Source organism: Helianthus annuus, chromosome 14 (assembly GCF_002127325.2).
Source record: "Helianthus annuus cultivar XRQ/B chromosome 14, HanXRQr2.0-SUNRISE, whole genome shotgun sequence".
NCBI classification, from domain to species: domain Eukaryota; kingdom Viridiplantae; phylum Streptophyta; class Magnoliopsida; order Asterales; family Asteraceae; genus Helianthus; species Helianthus annuus.
In genome coordinates, this window is record NC_035446.2 from 127,329,425 (window position 1) to 127,346,610 (window position 17,186).

Consider the following 17,186-nt stretch of genomic DNA (forward strand, 5'->3'; position numbering starts at 1 on the left):
TGTTATAGAGTGTTATATGGTGTTACATAGTGTTATACGATGTTATATGGTGTTATATAGTGTTATATGATGGACGGGGTGAGCAAAAGGAAAAACCCGACCCGACCCGATCATTACCCGACCCGACCCGAGAACTGATCAAACATAAAATACAGAACCGATTCACTACCCTAAATATAGGGTCGGTTCCGGTCCATAGGTCCAAGTCGGGTTTCACCATGAAAAGAACCGAGAACCGACCCGACCCGACCTTATTTTATATGAAAAATTGGAACCGATCTAAATACCTAGGTACTTGGGTTCGGGTCGGGTTGGGTATATTTTCGGTTCGGTTCTCGGTTATTTTCGGTCTGGACCTAAACTTGCTCACCCTTACGCATAGTGTTATATATTTCTTGTAGCAGTTACATATTTCTGGATTTTTTAGAATGTCCGAATTTTAAAATAAGTTTAAAATTGAATCGCTAGAATTTAGGAGTAAATCGCTAGAATTTAGGAGATGTTATTTAATTTGAAACATATACAAAGACATTATTACCCATACAATTTTCAAATAAGTCCAAATAATTAAAACACAATTTATAATTTGGTCTCTATTGATCTCAACTACTAAATCAAAGATCTAATGATTTAAAACACTTTTCACAATTCTCACACTTCTGAATTAATGTACACTATCCCTACCCCTATTTACTTATTGTAATATTTTACTTTGTTAATATGTATTCTTAACTAATTTTTTGTAAAAAATAATTATTATTAATATTTAATATGATCATAATAAAATAAACGTTTATATTATTATCTAATTTTTTTTTTAAAATTGTTATTATTATTATTTAATATGATTATAATTAAAACAAATGTTTATCCTTATCCATATATTTATTCTTATCTAATATTTTTGTTTAAAATTATTATTATTATTATTTAATAAGAGATAAATAGGAAAATAAGGTGAGAAAGCACCAGAAGTGACACGTGTCCAAAAAAGATTTTCATTTATTAGTATAGAAAGATATGCTACAACAATAACATTATTTTTATACTATTACATAACACAAGCTTACAACATACAAGGAACATATATTTTTACATAAAGTATAATAATAAATTAGTTTAACTTGTTAGAACAAACTTTTTGATGAAGTGTTGTCATTTTCTTGCCATGAAGATGTTACTTGTATTCTTGCGTATGCTAAAGGTTATTTGTGGTTACTTTAAATTATAATTATTTTTTTAGAAAGAATGTTATTTTTAGAAAGAATTAAACGGGATATTTGATAAGGTTTATCCATTTATAGGTTCAGTTTATAAGCCTGAGCTGTCACACACTTACTTTGTTCTTGGAGTGGATATTAGTTAGTTTTCAAAGTTTAGTTGGTTTTTAAAGTAAAACTAGTATTAACTCCTATCATGTTGCGGTTGGGGCGTAAAACTGTTTTAAATAGTACCAATGTCACACCACTGCTAACAACCAACACGTATTAATGTGAAGAAACTAGACTGTAACTTAAATATATAAAATAATAACTAAGTCGACTTATTACCCACTCGTTGCGACGAACCTGTTAAACGAGAAAAAATAAACGACGTAAAAACATTGAACCGTACACCTACATTGCGTCGTGTTACTCGTAAATTTAGAACAAAGCGCTAAACGAAACATAAAAACGTTAAACCACACACGCACTTTGCGCCATGTTAACTCGCAAAATTTAGAACAAAATGTAAAACAAAAAAATGTGAAATATGAAAAATATAGTGAACCGGTGTTCAAAGTAAAAAATTATAGATTATATTGCAAAAGATGAAAACTTTTTGGTTAAAAGTGAAAAATCAAATAATTTTGGATTAAAGTGCAACATCAAAAAAAATTTGAAAATTTTGGATTAAAAGTGTAACATCAAAAAAAAAAAAAAAAATGAAAACAACCCTAAGCATTGTGTAGAACTCCTTAATGTATAAAGATATTGCAAATTTATAGTATATATGGATTAAAAGTGTTATATCAAAAAAAAATTGAAAACAGCCCGAAGCATTGTATACAATTCCTTAACGCATAAAGACGTTTGAAATTTATAGTATATAAATTTTTTGAGTAAATTGCCATTTTAGTCCCCGAGGTTTGGTCCAAATTGTCATTTTAGTCCAAATAGTTTTTTTTTTCTCCTCTGATCCCTGATTTTTTCATTTTCTTGTCATTTTGATCACATTGCCTAACTCAGTCTAAAAATCTGGTTATAACCAGGGGTATTTTTGGCATAACTGTTGTGTAGTGATAACTAGGGGTAATTTGCAACATAATTTATAAACTTCATAATAATTTAATGCCAAAAATACCCCTGCTTATAACCTGGTTTTTAGACTAAGTTAGGCAATGTCACACCCCGATTTCCACGTGTCTCACCGGTGGGCCCGGTGGGGATTACCGTGACGTAGTTGGCAACAATATAGTCAAACCACACAATATATGAATGCACAGCGGAAGCATAAAGATAATTATATTTCAACCATTGTTTGTAATATCAAATGTATTACGAATAGTCGAAAAGTATCCACAGGGGATCAAATAAAAATATAAGTTTTGTTCAACAGACGAAGGCATTTTAAGCTTGCGAGACTCTTTATGATGCTAAGGAGAATATCCAGCCAATTACGCATAGTACCTGCATTTAGTCTTTTTGGGAAAATACGTCAGTTTACACTGGTAAATACATTCAACCGACACTTTTGAAAAATGTTTATTAAAATTGATTTGAATGCACAAGGCACAAACTCTTTTATAACTTGGGAGAATTATTTAAATTTATAATCTTGTGAACGAATTACATGTTCCTTATGCGTTCAGTAGCCCGGATCAAGTCCAGGTTAAAGATCAATAGACACACCACATCAACTATTTTTGCACTGACGAGTGTACGCCTACACTCCGCGCTTAGGTCGTGGCCATTTCGTAAAATGCTGCCAGGGATATCCGGGACATGGTCATTAACCCCCCAAAGGCTTTTAAGTAACAAGACTGTTTAAACGAGCCAATCAAATTTATTCAATTACCCACTCAACGGTGGAGAATTTGATGCCCGATCAAGCGGTATGCTATATACCGTAACCCAAGCCCGTATAACGGAAAATAAGTTAAAAGTATTTACCTTTGCAAGTATAAATCCTTAATCGAATAAATTGCAGATAGCTTTTACTGGTCTCCTATTCTGGAATGAAGGTTTTAAAATAACCTATTAGAATCCTAACGGGTCTTTAATTTAGCCGTAGCTTAGACCGGTCAGTTTCAACGGATAGTTACGGTTTAATCGCCTGAAAGGCGAAAACCGGGAATGGAATGTGATTTGGACCCAACAAGTTTGAATACTTGTTTTATATGGGTTTAATAACCACACTCTGGATTTTGGGGTCAAAACAATATGGTTTGACCCGTTTCGGCTAGTTTATGTAAACTAGTTACATAAGCGGAACCGTGCGCGCAAAAGGCGCTACAGGTAACCGTAAGAGTCCTACACTGGTTTCCTAAGTCAATATGCTTTAAAGAGGTTGTGGTATCAGTAGGATACCTTCCATAATGCCCGTAACGAGTTTAAGTCCATTTTATGCCCCGTAGGGGTATTTCGGTCTTTTTAAAGATTATAAAAGAGGTTTCTGAGTTCTACAGGAAATCTGAGTTTCCCGAACAGTTTATAAAGTCCAAAATACTTTATTTATTATTTAAAATCAGTAGCAACTGGAATCGGGTCAAAAGACCTTGTAGAACTCGAGTTATGGCCGAAAAGGGTATATTCGGTATTTACCGAACCGTTGCCATAACCGCAGGTTATGAGCAGGTTAAAAATAATTGAAAATCTTTAAAAATCCCAAAATATTATTTTACATCAATGTGTAAAAGGTTTGGTGTCGAAATCTGGGTTTAGATAGGCGTTATGCTAATTGCGCTATTAAATTACTAAAGTTTCCGTAATTTGCGCTATTTAGCATAACTCCTATTCTGGACCTCGGATTGATGTGAAATTTTAGGGACATGCTTAGAAATCAGTAACTAAGGTTATGGTTCTTTCACATGTCCGAAATTCTCGTTTTAAATTAAAAAGGGCGTTACGGTCAACTTTTAAGCATTTAGCGGAAAGGTGTAAAAGACTCGGACAAACAACGAACCTGTCACAGAGGGTTATACCATCATGTAACCTGGTCCTAAGAGAGTCCTAAGGCATATCTAAAACATACTTTAACGGGTCAGAACTGAAGTCAAAGCAAAAGTCAAAGTTTTGCGACTTTCGGCTCCGAACCGGGTCAAAACAGTAAATGGTCGGATCAAACAAGCTTAGACTAGTTAATATACTTATTATCATGTTTTATGAGTGTTTAAACAGGTTACATACCATCTACATTACTGATTATGCATGAAATTGCAAAATGGCATTTCTGTTGACTTTTTCTAAGCACGTTTGACTCGACATTCGGACTAGTTAGAGTGGGAATCAGAGGGTGCCCTTTTAGGGGTTTAAAGCCCACATGATTACCAACATATAACCATCTTTGATTCGACAAACCACTGGACCATTTGTGATTTATCGCAAAGTCAATCGTTAATTACAACGGATTGACTTTTAAGCTAAACTATGCATAAACTAAGCCACAAAAGGGTAGGCATGCTTACAGAAGCTTGGTGCACGACTAAGGATGTTAGAAGAATGCTTTGGAGCTCCTGAGATGAACTAGAAGGCAGGTTTGAGGTGTGTTTCAATTGTGTGCAAGGCCTTGCTTTTTATAGTGAATTATGGTGCACAAGATCATTACAACTCACTCTAGGATGGTTCATGGATGATCAGCATGTGTCCCTGGGTGCTAGGGGGCATGTAGAGGGCGCCCATGCTTCAATTAATGCATCAATGATCGTTTACAAGCTCAAACATTGAATCTGTCCAAGAATTCTGCATCTGGGACCTTCACGCGGCCCGCATTAGGATTCAAGCAACTCAGACGCGGGCCGCCTGAATCCATAAGTCAGTAAACGAATCTTCAACTGGCGCGCGGCCCGCATTAGCTCAACCATTTCCTTAACGGGGCCCACCTGAGGGTTAATTTCTAAGATTTTCAAATCTTTTGTAATGATTAACCTGACCTTTCGGTTTCGAAGGGGTAACTTTGCGATTTGGCCCTCGATTATGTACAATTAAGGGCCTCGTGACTTTTACCCGCATTGTTAAGTCCCCGGTTAGTTTAATTACTATCCGAAAAGCCTTAACTTTCATTGTTGACGCTTTTAACCCCTCTCATACGAATTTGATCATAACTTTCTCGTTTTAAAACGGAACTTCGCGAAATTTATATCGTATATTTTAGTGAGCGTATAATACCGTTACAAAGCCTCGGGTTCGTCAAAGGGTCACTCAGAGGTATAAATTAAACATGTTGACACAATTAACCCCTGGAGCTTGTAATCTCTCACTTTCTCCCGCGTTTCGCTCCGTACGATCCATGATTTATTCGTTTGAAGGTACGAGCATCATTTAGGGTTACTATACCGTATATTTACCCCTCGTTGACATTTCTAACCCTCGAATTTACATACTTTCAAGGTTTGTCAACTCTAGTCCTTTATTTAATGTTTAATACTACGTGTAAACTCATGACACGTGTCAACACATTATTGGACACAAAATTTCGAGGTGTTACAGGCAATGTGATCAAAATGGCAAGAAAAAGGAAAAGCCAGGGACCCAGAAGAGAAAAAAAAACTATTTAGACTAAAATGGTAATTTGAACAAAAACTCAGGGACTAAAATGGCAATTTACTCTAGATTTTCTAAAGAGTAAATTGCCATTTTGGTCCCTGTGGTTTGGGCAGTTTTGTCACTTTAGTCCAAATCTCAAACCTTTTATATTTGGCTCCCTGTAGTTTCAGTTTTATTGCCATTTTGGTCCAAAAATGAAATCAGGTCTTGTTTGTCATATAAAACCTTGCTATTTTGTCATTTTCCTTAGGGGCAAAATGATCATTTCATTTTTATAAATAAATACTAGCCGACATCTCCTTTCCTCTGCATTCTTCATTCTTGAAGAAACCCTAATCTACAACACCTCCACAGCCGCACCCCATATCTCTTTGTCTATCCGGCGCCTCGTCTTATCCTTTTCATCTCAAATACACCACACCACCCCCATTCCACCTCGATTTAATGGCTGACCACCACTGTGGTGGTAGCGACGAGAGAGAGAGAGAGAGAGATCGGAGAAGATTCAGTCCAGAGTGTTGATTATAATCGTCGATTTGATTATTTGATTCTGGACAGAAAACAAACTTCTCCGGTGTCAAAACGTAAAATAGGGGTTTGATTTCTGCGTTTGATTTTGAAAACGAAACGATTCTCGATTGTATGAACGATCTGGGTGTGTATATGATAATTTTGAACAGGATTTGATCATAGGTTTGATCAAATCTTTGAAACGGACTGATTTTGATTCTTGATCGAAAAACAGGGATGGAGTTTTTTGGTTAGGGTTCGATGATACTTCACAGGATTCAAGATTGATTAAACAAGGGATCAGATTGTTGATTGTGTGTTTGTGATTACAAGGATGGTTGTTTCAATGATGGGCGGTGGTAGAGGTTGAATTTGAGAGCGTGTTTGGTGGAGAAGAGTGGTGGTGGTAGTGAGGTGTGGAGTGCGTAGGATAACTGTGGAGAGAGATAAAGACGCCATTGGAGTAGAGGCTGCAGAGGTGGAAGAAGAAGAAAGGGGGTGGGGGGATAGGATAAGGGGATTTAAAGGTTTTGGACCATTTTACCCCTGGGGAAAAGGACAAAATAGCAGTGTTTTATAAGACAAACAAGACCTGATTTCATTTTTGGACAAAAATGACAATAAAACTGAAACCACAGGAACCCAGATGTAAAAGGTTTGAGATTTGGACTAAAGTGACAAAATTGCCCAAACCCCAGGGACCAAAATGGCAGTTTACTCTTTTCTAAAATAACATATATAATTTCATGTAAGGGTGAAATAGTACTTTCATATAAGATTGAGAGAAAAAGTAAAACAAATACATCATAACGATTGTATTAAAATTTATTGTTTTTATCTTCAAACAAAGAGAAATCGTGCCTATTCCAGCATAATTTAAAAGAAGTCACGTCAGAACTTATTTGTATACAACTATTATTACGTGCATAACAATGTATGTGTTGTTTCTTTTGTAGCATATGGTAGCGTTTGTTTGGTTGTATTATTTTGTCACTATTGAGTCATTTGGTTGGTTCTATTTTGTGTTTTGGTTTAAACCATGTGAGTGTGATGGTCATTTAGGTTGGGCATATGACTCTTGTCATCTTGTGTACTATTCTAGTTTATTAACAAAAATATTCATTTTTTGTATCATTAACAAAAATATTCTCTCTTATACAAAAAATAAAAATAACCTCTTTTGTAGTTATAATCTATATAACCCTTAACGCTTTGACCAATTAACGACCTAAACTATTTTAACTCAAACCTTATGTATAAATTTGTGTGGAATCACCAAGGATCTGTTAAAAAGAAAAATACAATATGAAATGTTTGATATTGGGGTTTGAACTTTGAAGTGATTATTGAGATGAAACAATAAGAATTTCAATAATTAGAAAATCAGTTACAGATTTGAATACGTTGATTAATGAAGTTCTAGTATCTAAATAATGACATTTTTTTTTATAAAACGTGCTTTAAATATCCGAAATCGAAAGTACTATTAAATTTATTATTCAAACTAATTATTGCATTCTTAGATAGCCAGAATTCGCATCATTCCTAATTACTAAAAACTAGTGGGTTTTCTCCCGCGCCATGCGGCGGTAACTCAGTTGGTATCGGTTCGGTTCGATACTGACACTCACTTTTGTAACTGAAAGAGAAAACTAAGAAAACAAAGTCATGATATGCTCAAAAGGATATTGATGCGTCTTTTACATCAATCAAAAACATAAAACGAATACCGGTTTCTGATATTGCCGATATTGGTACTAGTGTTATTCGGTTAAAATCGATTAACTTCGTCACATATCGCTACTTGTAAAGTCTACAATAAAAAAATATGTTTTTAATACTGATATCAACCCTCATATAATTTACGATAAAAAAATATGTTGTTTTGAATTAAAAAAAATGTAAATCACTGTACATCGTCGGTTCCAATTCGATTTTGTACGATAACGACAATATATCCATTTTTAATATTTAAAAATTTCTTAACAGTATTCATCGTGCATTTAAATTGATATCTATATATCTATATATATTTAAAAATTTAGTTATATAAACTATTTTACAACCTTCATTAATGAGACTCTTAAATACATGAGTCTCTTAAATACATTTTTTCTTCAATTAATAAAATTAATATTATAATTGTAACAAATTTGTCTATATATAATTAAAAATTTAGTTATATGAACTATTTTACAACCTTCATTAATGAGACTCTTAAATACATGAGTCTCTTAAATACATTTTTTCTTCAATTAATAAAATTAATATTATAATTGTAACAAATTAGACTTAAAATAAAATTAAAGATAAGGTAACTGAATTAATGGAATTAAAGGAATTTTAAAGGAATTAAAGGAATAAAAAACTTTAAACATTTACTTTAAAATATACGTGTGTTATAGAATTAAAGGAATTTTAAGAACAACTCTTCATCTCCTTTGTTAGACTTAAAATAAAATTAAAGATAACGTAACTGAATTAATGGAATTAAAGAAGAAATTAGAATTACAATAAATAAAGATAACATAACTGAAATAATAGAATTAAAGTAACTGGATTAATGGAATTAAAGAAGAAATTAGAATTACAATAATTAAAGATAACATAACCGAAATAATAGAATTAAAGGAATTTTAAGAACAACTCTTCATCTCCTTCCATCATTTGGTTGACCCCAAGTCTCAATATATTCTCTATATATATATTTAACAATTTAGTTATATCAATTTTTTTACAACCTTCATTATGAGCCTCTTAAATACATCTATATATAAAAGATAGAAGTTTAATACTTATTAAATGCTAATGTGCATCTTAGTTTGTTAACCTGCACCTTTTTTCTTAACTAGTGGGGAACCCGCGCGTTGCAGCGGAATCGACAATACGAGGTTGGTTCAAAATTTAAACTTTAGATGATAATTATATAAGTAATGTGTGTGTATAAGCACCTACTCTTCGTGGCAGGGTAATTTTAACGGTAATTTTAAGCACAAATTTCAAGCCAATGTGAGTTACATGACATTTTGAGAAAGAAATGTGGTTTGCCGGCATCATGGACTAATGTCATGGCGTCCGGGAATCAACAACCTATTTGTAACCAAAAATACACTATCCACCTTAGGTCCGAATCCTAGTATAAAAATTGCGATCACATACATTTAGTAATTCTGACTATATGAAATCATTTATCATTAAAAACAACCTATTCACCTTTAGATGGGGATCTTTATTTTCATTTGTCTCAATGTATATCTACATGTTAACTAAATCACATATAATAATGTAACATAAATTGAGTCATAATAACTTATACGAAACTTATAGTTAAATGAACAATATAAACAAAAATACTAAGAGGCTACGCTAAGAAGCTCATTGACAATCTATTTTTATTGGCAAAACATCTAAAATATATAACAGAGCTGCTGGAACCTCCACAAAGATTTAGAGAAAGAACCAAAAAGTTACTAAATAGATATATAAAAAAAGGAAGTTTTACATCAGTTATTAGAGCACTTAAGACAATTCTACAACTTCAATTTTATCTAGAGATATGGACCTAAGGTCTCGCTCGACACCTCGGACCCACATGTACTTGGTCCAACTCTCTCATTGAGCCCATCCTCCTCGTCTCCATCGTAAGTCTCACCTTGTCCCATATCCAAACCTTATGTCCCTGGTTCCCTGCATTAGATTATATTTCAAATAGGGGAGTGGGTTACAACCATCTACCCCAAGTTTAATCAAACTCCTCTCCTTTGACCGTGTCAACCCTAAAACACAATAAATATGACTCAATTTTAAATACCCTTTTCAAATGGACTATATATCATCATGACACCAAACGAAGAGGTTATGTAAGTTGTAAAGTTTCCCAAAAGATATATTAAAACATTCATGGGACAGATTAACTGCTTTTTTGCTCACCTGGTTCTCAAGGGCATTCACAGTAAACTGAAGCTCTTTAACAGTTTTATCATAGAATTTCACCTCCTCATCAGCATGCAATCTACTCGTCTGAGCAATCTTAACAGTTTAAACAAAATATGTCATTAATGAGATTCTTATCATGTAAACATAACACTTTGTGCAATGCCAATCAATTTACTTATAACTATTCAGGTTATGTTTTATATATATGGAGCAAGTAAAAAAGAACTGTGGTGACTTTTAGCAAGTAGAATGTATGGGAGGTCCAGAGTCTAATTGCCGACCTATAATAATGTAGGAGATATATTTGTAATTGATATTACTATTTAGAATTATGATTATGGTTATGAAATGCTTTTGAATATTGGATATGATTATCAAATTTGTTTTTCAGATTGGATTTTTTTTATAAACTATATTGTAATAATTGTTTTATATACAATACGACGTACCAAACTATATGGTACGCCGTACTGCGTACCAAATTGGTGTTCCGAATGAACCTACCCCCTCGTACCGAATTTTAAAATTTCACGAACCACGTACCAGTTTTCGTTCCGCGAACCGGAGCGAACCACGATCCATGTGACTATGGTCCAAACAGGTCCACACAGGACACTTTTGCCCAACCTTTTATTTATTTTCTTATAAAAAGTTAATGTGGCAAATAAAACTATGATAATAATACATGCCGAGTCAATAGGTGGCTCATTTTGGCTATTCTTGAATCATGTTGAAAGAAAGATAGGGGTACCCACTAAAAGGTTCTTTAGATCACTTCAAGAATCACCAACCAGTTGATTAAAGATTTAAATTTGATACGACTAACTTCTAGTTTGATTATCCTAGGTCTAAAGAATCAGTTCAAATATAAACAAAAAGAGGCATACCTGTATGGTAAAGATCCAAAACCACTAAACAGAAGCCACCACCAGCAATTGCAATAACTGATACACAAATCTAAGCTGCAAACCATATAGATAAAAAAAGATTCAAATTTTACCCACAATATGATGTTTTTAACAAGAAAGATTCACACCTACAAAAAAGAATAGGTTTTAACACCGAAGCTGTAAACATATAAACTAACAATTTCAAGAAAATGTTGTAAAAGATTGAAAAACATAACCATTACCAAAGTATCATTAAAAATGCTTACCTGGTCATTTGCCAATAAAGCCCTCCAGTTGCGCACCTCAACAAGATCCTTTGCAGACCGGTAAAAGAGGGCAATCCGGTAATTTAAGTCACCATGCCATATTATTCGACTACATTCAACCAAACACAAGTTTAAGCGTAAAAGCATTTATACATTATAAACTGAAATAGTTTGAGGAGATAGTCTTTGCTCCGCAGAATCATGTCATTGTAACGGTTAATATATCTCAAATTGTACACCTTGGGGAGTTCTTGTGCATGGGAAGCTGGAGCTAGCAGGCGTGGTTCCCCTCCAATTATTGTAGTAAACATAGTTCAAACTTTGGCCTTCTACACTCTTCATTTCTTCCTCGTAGAGGGTTTCCAAGAGAAGCGGAACTATACATCACAGGTCACTCAAATATATTAGAACAACAACCGTACCGTCAAAATCTTACCTTTAGAAGAATGTTTAAAAGAGAGATAATCTGATCACTAAGGTAGAAAATTGCAGCAAACTGTAGAGAGTAACCAACCTCTTTTTTCCATTTTCAGTTTAGTTTAATCTTTTATACTTACCTCATATATTTCACTTAGGACTATGCCAGCTACATTAACCATAAAAAAGTTAAAGACCATATATATATACAGAATTGATGAGAAGACAAATAGATCAAATCAAATCTAATGAGAAGATAAAGAAGCCAGAAACATCATACCTTCATATGAGAATTTACAAAGAAGATGAAAAAACCTCTTCCGAATTATCACTTTACTCCGATTGATAAACCCCACCAGTCTTCGCTTAGTATTCCATCCAACATCAACGCCACCTCTGCTCGCCAGATCCTACTGCTAAGTATCTACAACATAGCCGACATTAGAGACTTCCATTAACACATAATTTCACCAATTTAGTATAGTTCTCATAACACAAAAGCCGTGTACAAACAGAAAGTCGCACTATTAAACAATACAATAAACGGAAACAAAAAACTTAATCACACTTGAACATCGGAAAATTAAACTGACCACTAAGCCATTGCATTATTGCCACCTCCAAAGTTGAAGTTTACTAAATTCTCTAAATAAATCCTCCTTTTAGGCGATGTTGCTTGAGTTAGCTGAACTGAGCCAATAGAGATATTCATTGTTGAAGCCCAATTGAGAGCGTCTTTGAAGGCACGATTATAACCCTGAACGAATAATTTCTAACATTTAGGGGTTTTGATTCTCGAACCCTAAACGACTGACGATGATCCTAAAATTCCCCAAACGATGGCGAACCCTAACATGATAAAAATCCCCAAATAATGGGTTGACCATTGGTTTCAATTGGATTAAACCAGGCCTCAATTGAAAGGGGAATATTAAACTTACAATAAAAGAATAGAATCTTGTCTTTATTGTGTATTTTGAATTAAGGAAGCAGAACAACCACCATCATCACCTCCCTTGCAGACCACTCATCACCTCCCTTGCAGACCACCGAGACCTGGTCGTTCACCTGCTTAACCTTGCCTCCTGCAACAAACAAAACAACCTAGATCGAGTTTAGTATCTAGGGAGCATGAAAGGAAAATGAAAACTCAAGAGGCTGGAACACAACTTAACAGGGGTGGGATGGAATCGGCACTTGACTGACGTTTTGAGGAGAAAAATAATGAGGAAGATCTTTGGAATTCCTTATTGAATGTGGCAATAATGCAATATAATTAGAGGGGGTTTGATTACGAGGACGTCTGTTCTATTGGGTTTTTTTTAGGGCAGGCAAGGAAATGATTTTGTGTGTGTGTGTGAGCAGGGGCAAAAAAGGAAGGAAAGTGTAAAATTATACGAATTTCTTCTAGCTTTTGGTATGCCATCTTAAAAATATGATAGTAAATTACATTTGTAGACAATGGAGATGCTTATATATAGTATATAGATAAATGCAAATGTGCACTTTATTAGTTTGCTAACCTGTCCCATTTTTTCTAAGTTACGCCCACTCTTTTTGCTTTTTTAAGTTTTTGTTTTAAACAACATATTTGACACAGGTACCGAAAACCGTTTCAACCTTTTAAATAATTTTAACGAATTTATGTTTGGGAACAGATTCCAATTTTAAGCAGTTCATAAGAAAAAGAAAAAAATACACTTTTAATTTCAAAACCCTAATCCCCAAAATAACCAGATCATAAGTCATAGCAAAATTCATCACAACAATAACAATTAACAATTTAATAACTCAAATTTCATAAGTTAAGTCATAATTTAATATTATAAATCAATAACAATAGACGAGATTTCAATTTTAAACAATTCATAAGAAAAAAAAAACACTTTTAATTTCAAAACCCTAGAAACCCAAACCAACAAGATCATAAGTCATAACAAAACAATTAACAATTTAATAACTGAAAAGAATAATTTCATAACAAAACAATTAACAATTTAATAACTGAAAAGAATAATAATAATTCAAACACCAATGAATGAGATCAAATGGTAATGGTTTTTAAGGTCCATTAATGATACTATATTTAGGTTAGCCACACAACTCTAAAATCTGTATTTAAATCAAATTAGAAGAATTAAACTTTTTATAAATCATGTGGTGTCCGAAGCCATATAAATGAAACATCACATTCATAATTAATAGTTATGTACAAGTGGTATGTATTTCTTAATAAATTGTTCTCTTTTATAAAGTTTAACATTAATTCAAGAAACTCTAACTACAAGCTAAGATACCAAAAGTCGCTTTAAAATTAATTAAATTGCATTGTTTTATTGTGCCTCTTTGAATATCCCTGTCATTTAATATCATTCATTAGGATATGATTAATTTGTAGACAGTTGAACGGTCTTTGGTTATGCTATAAGATTGTCGGCTTTGTTATGTTTGTAGGTTCATAGTTTCCTTTCCTCCTCTATTGCCATGGCCAGCCCCCTTAGTTTGCAAACGTCCGACGGTGGTACAAGCAGTTATATGTTCCTTAGTGAACTCCGTGAAGGGAGCACCGGACCTATCATGATAATGGTTTGTAGAAAATGGGACGTCACAAGTGTTAACGGCAGGTACATGAGCACCGACTATATTGTCACTGACATAAAGGTAGTTTTTTACCCTCTGCTATCTCACATTCTTACGTTTTTCTACTTTTGATTCTGAAACAAAAATCTACGCCTTTATTTGCGCAGGGAGGTGTGATGCGTTGCACCGCAAGGAATAACATTGCCCACTATTTCTTTGACAAACTCAAAGAGGGCGGTGTATATTTGGTCAACGGTTTCACCGTGCAACCTACAAATCAGTATCGGGTTCTTAAAGACAGCCCCTTTGTGATTGGGTTGCATGGTTCGACAACTGTGAAGCGGGTTGATGATGACGGCGGTCATTTTGAACGCTACCCTTTCCTTCTTACGGCGTTTAAGGATCTCCAACCAACCGAAAACAAGTACTTCGTTGGTATGTTTCCTATACCCCACCTGGTATTTGTCGTTAAAATATTATTAGGGCGTATATTAAATGCAATCTACATCGAAATAAATATAAATCTTTGATAATTATGTTACCGACATTGATATTTACAACAAAAAGGAGTCATGATAATCATAGTTATGATCATCAGAATCCAGGTTTTCTTATTAATGTTATACACATGAGACAAAAATTTTAATGTAACATATTGCGATAGAGTAATATTTAGTTAAAAGAAAATGCTAAAACGGTAATATTAATAGTAATAATATTAATAAATAAATAAATAAATAAATAAATAATGATAATTTTTATATTTTTTAATAATAATAGTGTTAATACCTCCGATCAAGCTACGAACACGAGTAGGTAGGCGGCTAGGGGGCGGCAGAGCTGCGCCTTTTTGGTTAAAGATGCTAATGATATTATTATTAATAATAGTAATTAATAGTAATAATAATATATAAATAGAATAATACTTAGTAATGTTAATAAATGAGTGTGAAAAGAATATTCTAAATTATACATGGTAATTTTTTTAAGACCAACTTAAAGCAGATTATAGACACGACACAGTTATTACATTTAGATGTTACCGGTTCATATCATCAATATGCTACGTGTTTTAAAATAATTAATGATGTGATTCATTTAACATAGGTAAAACAGCAAAGTAAAAGTTCACAAAAAATGTATTCTGTTTATAAATATATGTCGTTTTGGTAAGTTGATCATAACAATAACAATACAACATGGTTTGTAGTATGGGTGCAATGTGGCCATTAAATCATAAATGCAATACTTGGCGTTTTTATTTGGTGAGGGTAGAGCAGGCGATATGTTTTGTTTGCTAAAATGGGTCGTGTTAACATCGGGTACACTATCATATTTAGCTAAACATGTAATATACGACATAAAGGAAAAGGAAAAGTTGCACAACATTGACATGTTTAGCATGATATTTGGCAAGTGGGGTTACATGCTGTTGACATACTTTTAACATGATTCAAAACAACAAGTTCAATAGCATAAAGGAATGTATACATTTAACTTGAAGTAGTAACCAATTTTCATATAAAAGGTTTTGGGCCCAATATATTTACGATGATTAAGATCCAAACCTATTTTATAAAAAATAAATTTAAATATATAGAGAAAAATATTTGCCTCGAAAATTACCGGGCTTGGCTGATTGTCCGGCTCACACTACCCTAGAGCCGACGTTGCTAACACCACATAAGAGTCTTTGTGTTGAACATATATGTCACATGTTCATATTAATATTGTCATTGAACTAAAGAGTGCATTTCATAATGTGAGACCATGTATACCTGGAGCCGAGAATTGCTAAAACAGAAAAGGAAAAGAAAACAAAAACAAAAGGCGGGCCGCCGGGTTCAGTAAAACGAAAAATAGCTACCGAATACTGAGAATTAGTAAACCAGAATTGCACATAATTTCTTGGAAGACATCTTTTTTCACTTCTTTTTGGCCGGCAAGTTTTGCCAAGGAAACAACTTATGGTACATGATTTAATAAAGTTTAAGCACGCCCCTTTGTAGGCGTATTGTCTTACATGTTATGCACCGGTCGTATCAGACGTCTTACCACGAACAAACAATAGCTATTATGCATGCCGTGCATCGCACGGGCTTTCTCCCTAGTGTATAATAATGATTAATTAAGTACTTAAGAAACAATGATTACTATTAAATGAAAATGAAAAATCTAGAAACAATTGTATTGTAGTTATTTAATAAACCTTATGGTTATTAATTATAAGTGGATATTATTTAGTTATTATGGTTATTACTTATTTACAGCTATTATTTAGGGATATTGGATTTAAATAAGTTACGCTTTCATCAATTGGCCGATAACACTCTTAACTTTTGATTTGGACCAAACCACTCTCCACTTTCAACTTACTGGCAGATAACACTCTCAAACTAACCCAACACTAACCCAGTTTCTTGACATCAGCTGCTACGTCATCAAAAAATTCCACGTCAGATGTCAACTCACCATACACGTGGTGGTTGTGGGTGGCGGCTGATGGTGGTAAAAGTTTGGATTATTAATATCCAATAACTAAGTTTATGTCAGATCACCAACCACATAAGCCAATAACTAAGTTTGTGTCACGTCAATAAAAAACTAACTCAGTTAGAAAAGGATCAATGAGAGCCAAATTTTTATAAGTTGGGATTATCAGAGATATTTTTTAAAGTTGAGAGTAATGTTAGACAATGGGTAAAAGTTAGACCCTTTTTAGGGGCAATTACATATATCCCCCTACAAACTTAATAAATTACATATTTTGTCGAGGGGTCGTCGGAATGACAGGTCGTAGGTTTTCTCATGTTTGAGAGGGTATTTATGTCCTTTTATTATAA